Genomic DNA, 7853 nt, shown 5'->3' on the forward strand with positions numbered 1-7853 from the left:
TCGCAATGATTAGATGCTACAGAGTTCCTGTTTAGAAGGGTAAGCCATTCAGGGGGTTAGCGCCCTGGCCTTGGGCTTCCAAGCCAAACCCTGTTACTCTGAAAACTGAACAGGAACTGTGGGTGAGATGGGGATGAATATCCTAGTGCCTAGTCATATCAGAAAACCACCACACAATATGGCATGCTGTGCTCCCAATAAAGGTCCATTGAATTGGTTGCAGGACAGCATTGAGGTGTGCACACGGATCCAGGTAGGAAACTTGCACAGCACCTATGATCTGTGTGCCATTTCTTTGCTCAAGCCATTCTCAGCTCTTTGAGCACCAAATTCAGCCACAAAAAAAGCATTTTTAAGACAAGACAAAATTGGGGTTTTTTATTTTCATTGAACTATACGCGGTATTTCTATCTATCTATGATAATGTCAAAACATAGCAAGTGAATATGTCTTAAATATGAACAGTTCATGTGGATGTAAGAAAAATAGTTTTCTAACTGCTTTGTATACTGAGATTCTATAGTAGTATGTACTCTAAATTGCACAGCAGGATTGTTTGATAAACAGATTGGCTGGGAGAGATTCAAACTAGCTGCAGAACTAATTACACTTTTAATGAATTCTGCTCTTTTATTAGACTGAAAGCACAGATTAGTTAATATTTTTTACCCTTGAAGTTCTGAGGACCCCAAATTCAGAAACTATGGTATGTCAGCCCCCAAAGGTTTAGCATTTTACAGTTTTAATCTAAAATGTAAAGTGTTTGCAGTTCTGTTGGGTGGCTCTGTCACAGCACTCTACCTAGCATGCTGCAAGCGCTCTCTGTTGAAATAGGCTCATATTCTTAATTATATCCAGTGGTTCTGTTCTGTTTCAGTATGAAAAGCTTGTATAACATGTCAGAATTGAACTATATCTTCTACTTGACGTGTACTAGTTTCTTCTCCTTTGTTTGGGCACCAATAAATAACAAATTTATAGTATCTGTTGGTGATCATTCTAGATAAAGTCAAATCACGCCAATTAGTGGCCTTGTTAGTAAGTATAATGAGCCTGTTTCTTGCTAAAAAGACTTGTGATCTGGATATGCTCCTGCAGGAAATAGTGACCTTGGGGAATATGTAAACAAAAGACCATTTTTTACAGAAAAACTGTATAATTAAAAGAAGTAGCGTACAGCAAAGAAAATGAGATTCAACGTATTTTAGGCAAAGCCAGTCAAAATGCTTTCATGATATTTTGAGATGTAAATTTTGTCTGATTTGTATTGGTCTTTTAATTTGCCTTCTGAACTTTATATGTGTCCTGAATTTTCCACAAATTGATGACTATAGATTGCATTTAGGCTTTCCAATAAAAGCCAACCCAATGTGTGTGTGTGTTTATATTTGTTTTTTAAATGTGTGTCAGACATTACAAGAGTGTTATTGCTTTTCAGTTGATACCTGAGGATGCAATGTGATCCAGTTGTACTGATATTGATTGAGCTGCTACACAGTAATACCTTTGTTCTCCCATCGAATGGCCCAGTCTGCTAGTTCAGCAAAGTGAATTGCTCAGTGGGATCTCACTAGTGGCCTACTTGAAAGAAACATTAAGTACACCTCACAAAGTCAACTGTTATATAGCTAAGAAAGCGGGGGAGGCGATTCACTCTCTATGTTTGCTTAGGAACTGGTCCCTCTCCTGCCTTCCTGAACAGTTAAAATCAGACTTAATTAAAGCACTTGATTACAAATAATCAGTTTGGCAGTTTAGCTCCTCCCCCCCGCCCCCGAGATGACTCTGTCTACATTTAGATCCATGCTGTAGAAAGCGTTGATTTCAGCACGTTTGTGTGTGTGTGTGTGTGTGTCTCAAGAGTGTGCTTTGATTTTAGTTGGAACAGGCAGACTTCATCACACTTGCTATGAAGTGACAACCTCAACTTGATAACATGTTGATCCAGCACGAATCAGGTCACTCTGCTCGACTAACTGTGGCCTATTTTTGATTTTATTTACTGGTGCAGTGCTTTTATATTTTCACACTTAGTAGCTAAGAGAAAGATATTTACATTAGACAAGAAAAAACATGCTATTTACAACTGCAGTTCTTCAAAACCGCTCTTTCAGTGAGGCCTGAGTGTTGTAAAGAGAAAAAAAATACTGCACTGACCTATCTTGCTCAGAGACAGACTTGACTGTATTCCTAAGGCTTTTAGGAGGACAAAATGTTTGTGTTCAGTCTCTTTAATTGTTGAATTTAAATCCAGGTTAGTTACAAATACTGATATTTATTTGAAACCCACATTCAGTGTCACTCTCCAGATCTTTTGGAGCAATTTTTAGTGAACTGTTCTTTTTAAAATATTCCCTTTATTTACTCTTCCCCCCCAAACACACACTTTCCCCTGCTCAATTGATAGGAGCCTCTTAATGACTAGCAAATCATGACTCCACAAATGGCTGGGGTTTGGCTCCATGTCTCATGAGGAAAAACAAGCTAAGACAAATATGTAATCTTTTAGTAGTGGGCGATGCACAGGGGAGACCCTTCTTAGAGGCTGTTGGAAGGGTTCAGACTAAAACATAACTTTTAAAACAAGGCCACGCACAAAGATTGTTGCATTTTGTAAAACACAGAGTCTAGGCTCATTTATTGAAAGCACTCCCCCAACTGAGTACCTCAGTTGGATGGGATCATGTGGAAGCCAATGGTCCAAAGGACTGCACAGGTTGAATCAGGCATTTGCTCTCACACAAACTCTTCCTCCACCACACGTGTACACACAGCAGAGGCTCCAACCTCTCACTCTGTAACAAGCCACTAAGGAAAGTGGGAGCAGAGACGGGAAGAGGTACCTTGCGGGGGGATACCTGGCAGTGAGAGGCCATTTCACACAGATCTACTAGAGTAGAGCACATAGAGTGATAAGTAAGTCTGTCACAATAACAGACAAAACCTTAGGCCACAGTATACAAGTGTGACTGACTATATTAAGTGCCTAAAAATAGCAGGTGGGTTTTCAGAGTTCCTGATTATAGCCAGTTCCCAGTAGGTCCTGTAAATATGGATACCTAAAGTTAGGTAGCAAAAGTTTGAAAATAGTAGCCTTCATTTATCCAGAATTGCAGGCAGGCAGCATGATCACTGTGTGTTGGAAAACAAGTTCAGCTAGTACAGCCCCTTTCAGAGGGGAAGTGTCACAAAGGGTTGTTTCTTGTCTGCGTCTTCTGACAAGCAGATACAACACCGTATCGTGGGTCTGAGATAGTGAGGATGATAGGGACTCTAAATCAGTGGCTCTCAACCTTTCCAGACTACTGTACCCTTTTCAGGAGTCTGATTTTTTTCTTGGGTACCCCCAAGTTTCACCTCACTTAAAAACTCCTTGCTTACAAAATGAGACCTAAAAATACAAAAGTGTCACAGCCACACTATTACTGAAAAATTGCTTATGTTCTCATTTTTACCATAGAATTATAAAATAAATGGAATATAAATATCATAATAAAATTCACTGTGTAGTATACATGTGTGACGGGTAGGATCACAGAAAGTCCGTTGGGGCTGCCAACTGATGTGCCAAGACTACTTCTGCCCCTGCTTTCCCTGCCAGCTTGGGACTCCAGCACCCTGTCTTGTTGAGCCAGAAACACCAGTCTGCTTCAACATAGACCCAGCATCTGAACCACGTGCCCCAAAGCTGTAGACTTAACTGAAAGCAGCTTAAGAAATGTTCCTGTCTTTAACACTCAGATGCCCAACTCCCAATGGGGTCCAAACACCAAATAAATCTGTTTTACCCTGTATAAAGCTTATACAGGGTAAACTCATAAATTGTTTGCCCTCTATAACACTGATAGAGAGGTATGCACAGCTGTTCCTCTCCCCCCCCCCACCCCGCCCCGGTATTAATACATACTCTGGGTTAATTAATAAGTAAAAAGTAATTTTATTAAATACAGAAAGTAGGATTTAAGTGGTTCCAAGTAATAGCAGACAGAACAAAGTGAATTACCAAGCAAAATAAAACACACAAGTCTAAGTCTAGTACAGTAATAAAACTGAAAACAGATAAAATCTCACCCTCAGAGATGTTTCAGTAAGTTTCTTTCATAGACCTGATGCCTTCCTAGTCTGGGCACAATCCTTTCCCCTGGTACAGCCTTTGTTCCAGCTCGGGTGGTAACCAGAGGATTTCTCATGATGGCCGCCTCAATTGTTCTGTTCCACCCACTTATATATCTTTTGCATAAGGCGGGAATCCTTTGTCCCTCTGGGTTCCCACCCCTCCTTCTCAATGGAAAAGCACCAGGTTAAAGATGGATTCCAGTTCAGCTGACATGATCACATGTCACTGTAAGACTTCATTACCCACTTGCCAGCATACACCTATACAGGAAGACTTACAAGTGAAACAGAGCCATCTACAGTCAATTGTCCTGGTTAATGGGAGCCATTAAGAGTCCAAACCACCATTAATGGCCCACACTTTGCATAACTACAATGGGACCTCAGAGTTATATTTCATATTTCTAGTTTAAGATACAAGAGTGATACATTTATACAAATAGGATGACCACACTCAGTAGATTATAAGCTTTGTAATGATACCTTACAAGAAACCTTTTGAATGAAGCATATTCCAGTTACATTATATTCACACTCATTGTATGATTTTATAAAAATATGCGAGAGTGCAACGTCACAATATGAAATTGTAGTTTGTACTGACTCCACTAGTGCTTTTCATGTAGCCTATTGTAAAACTAGACAAATATCTAGAGGAGTTGATGTACCCCCTGGAAGACCTCTGCGCACCTGCAGGGGTACATGTACCCCTGGTTAAGAACCACTGCTCTAGATCATACTGAATCCCAAACAGACAACTGTATTCTGCTGCTGCGGTAGCTCCTGCTCTTACTTTTAATAGTTCTAAAACATGTCTGAAACGACAACAATGCACAAAGAACAACCCTATTGCTCGATCATTGGCATCGGCTTAATCATGGTTGTGCTGGGCCATATGCTTTACGAACTATGGGCCTGATTCAAGGGGGCCTGATTCAAGGCAGTGTTAAAGGTGGGAGCACATGCTGTCAAGCATGCGTGCAGCTGTACAACTAGCTGTGGGTGGAAAAATCAGGCCCTGTGTATCCACTGAATAAAGAAACATGCTCAATACTGTTATAGCCAAAGCACACTGCAAACCAGGCAAGAGAGAAAGTAACTCAAGTCACCCTTGTGCACATGAAAGACAAGTTCAATTGGTTTGCTGCTTTTTGTCTCCTTTCAAATGCCTTTTCGAAGATTATCCGCTTTCTGCGTTTTTTTATTGCTCTTCAGTGCTTCTGCAAGTAATGGTCTCCTGATGTTAGTTAAATAACTCTTAGGTACATTGAGTAACCCTTTTCATTTACTGCCTTCCAATTCTGGCATGGAAGAATATAAATTCCAAGTGTCCTGTATAGAAAAATTACTGTAAACTGATCCAAAGCTCACAGTAACATAATTATGCAGTTTACAGTTAATAGGTTTCACAAAGCAAGTTGAATAAATCCTTTGGGGATTCAGAGGTGGGGAAAAAATTCAGAAGCTAAGAATAAGGCTACAAAGGGGAAAAGCTAGTTCAGTTGGCTCTAGCCATTAAATCACAGCTCATAAACTGTGCCGTACTAGAGCCCTCTCCCAGTATTAACCAGCATTCAGAAGAGACGTACACAAAATACAAACTTCCAGCATGCTACGGGCTTGGACCATGAAAAAGTTCCAGGAGCTGAGATTACAGAACCTAATTAAACTGAGAATTTTTAGAACAGGGAGCTCTCTCTAGAAATCCCTGGGAACATTTTTGTTGTTTGTTTGTCAGCTCTAATGGGGAAAGTCCCACAGAATGTAAAAGGGATTGAAGCCAATGAGGTTCTACAGACATTACTCTAAAAACTTAACGGGTTTAATAAAGAATGTGATCCTTTCTGTAGGCTATTTTTTAAACGTGCCTGTACAATTTTATAGGCGGGATAAAATTTAGCATTATATTCTATACCACCAAGATGATTTTTCTATCATGTTCTATCAGGTAGTTTAAAAAAAAAAAAAACCTTCTGGAATGGTTTATTAAATTCTTTAGGAAATTTCAGAAGGGGAAGAGGAGCCACTGCATTCCGCAGTATGTGCATGATGGTTACAGCTGCAAGGACTACCTTCATCTGCTGCACCACCAGCCACTGCACCATGCCCTAAGCACATACTGCCTTCCATGATTGACTCGCCACCTGTGTTTCAAGCTCTGTCAGATTCACTGAAGGTGGAATTAATGTTCAGTCATTATTTGGTGCAAATGGAAGGGGTGGCCCCTAGAGCTTTGCTGAGGCAGGCTATAGTGCATGGATCTCTGGCTAGCCTAATTTGTCTTGTGTGTTCTTAACATGTAGAGCGAGCCCCTCACGCCTCTGCCCTGTTCTGACTGAACTGAAACGCAGAGTATCAGAGAGGAAAGACACTAAAAGGCATGGCTAGCTCCAGCCTGTGATGTATCATTTTAATAAAATTTCTGGCCCCATTACAAACACGGGAGCTTGTACTTGTGTCTTAGTACATGGGCTGCAAACATTTAAAAACAAAGACGTTTCCTCTGGAGTCTGATGGTATAGCAGAGAAATTCATACTGAGAGCTAACATTCCATCTTCTAGGCGCAATTCTTAGTGGAGTTGAGCCTAAGGAGCCTTCCTGAATAATGCAACACATGTTTGGTATCCCAGAGCCTCAAACCCAACTTGCCCTGGTCTTTAGGCCCCCAACTCCCAGTGCTTTACGTTTCCAACATGCATAGGTGCACGAAGTCTGGGGAAGCTGCCTGTGGCTCCCAGCTCAGTTCAAGCCCTGCATTCCTTGCTCACTATAACAATAGTCAAAGGTGGACAGGGTCAGGCCCAGAATCTGCGCTGCTGCCACTAGCCAAGGGGATGGTAATGTTTGACATTAGGCTATTTCCTCACATAACACAGTGGTTTTCAACCTTTTTAGGCTGTGTACGTCTTTCCAAATAATGTAGTGTACCCCACACCCCTATCTGAGATAGGTGGGGGTGGGGGTGGGGGAGGGGCCCACCCCCCGCTTCTGATTTTGGCCTTCCAACAGCTTCTAGAGGTTTTCAAACAGTCATTCTGTCCCCGCTCCCCCACCAAGGGACAAATGTTTGGAGGTGAGGGGCAATGCCAAATGGCTCAGGAAGGGCGTGCCATCTCCCCTCCCTGACTCACCTCAGCAGGCCACCCAGCCTGTCTGGGTTGGGGGGGAAGGGGGTCAACCAAAAATTGTAACTCACGGGGGGGGGGGGAATCAGATCACTTTTTGAGCTGAGCCCCCCTTAAATAAAAATTGTGATTGTATTCCCCTTCCCACCTACACAGGCTGGTGGCCTGCTGAGGTGAGTCAGGGAGGGGAGATGCCGCAGCCCTGCCGAGTGGGGCTGCCCTGAGCTGCCTGGCCTCGCAGCTTTCCCCCACCCAGTTTGAAAATCTCTGTACTACATAAAGTGGGCTGGCCACTATTACAGGATTTTTCTCATGTACCCCCAGGGGTACACGTACCTCCGTTTGAAAACCACTGACACAGCACATCCACCACCCTGTATGTGCATGTAAGGCTACATAATTAATAAAGATTTTCTGAACTCATAACCAGGTTTTTTGCACCCTAATGCCTTAGAGCTCATCTTCAGCACCACTGTGACGGTACAAACACTGCGTCTGGCTCCAGCAGCACGCGTGAGAGTCTAGCATCCCCTAGCGGTACAGAAACCTGAGAAAAGGAACTCGAGAAAGGGGAATAGTTGGTAGCAAATCAGCCTCGTCTGCATTTTTCT

Source organism: Chelonia mydas, chromosome 4 (assembly GCF_015237465.2).
Source record: "Chelonia mydas isolate rCheMyd1 chromosome 4, rCheMyd1.pri.v2, whole genome shotgun sequence".
NCBI classification, from domain to species: Eukaryota; Metazoa; Chordata; order Testudines; family Cheloniidae; genus Chelonia; species Chelonia mydas.